At 61.0% G+C, this 210-nt stretch overlaps 1 protein-coding gene across 1 annotated transcript in view; it reads left to right on the forward strand.

The window, feature by feature from the left end:
* The window catches only part of LOC104497513 (pre-B-cell leukemia transcription factor 3-like), a gene marked incomplete at its 5' end in the record, with an annotated part of 7,229 nt that overhangs the window by 543 nt on the left and 6,476 nt on the right, over positions 1 to 210 (forward strand).

Here is a 210-nt window from a genome sequence, read left to right on the forward strand (position 1 = left end):
CCCCCACAGAGAGCCATGATGCTATGGGAGGGCTTCGAGGAGCCGCTCGCTGGACCCAGGACGCATGTCGTGCATGCCTGTGTTTTCTGTTTCCTGTAACGGTGACACCCGAGCCCCTGTTTCTCCCCTTCGGGCCAGCCCGCAGAGGGAGAGAGTTCTCTGTTGCTTGATGGCACTTTCGTGCCCCGTGGTGATGTGCTGCAAGGCAGC

This window comes from Buceros rhinoceros, unplaced genomic scaffold (genome assembly GCF_000710305.1).
Source record: "Buceros rhinoceros silvestris isolate BGI_N320 unplaced genomic scaffold, ASM71030v1 scaffold25257, whole genome shotgun sequence".
Classification (NCBI taxonomy): Eukaryota; Metazoa; Chordata; class Aves; order Bucerotiformes; family Bucerotidae; genus Buceros; species Buceros rhinoceros.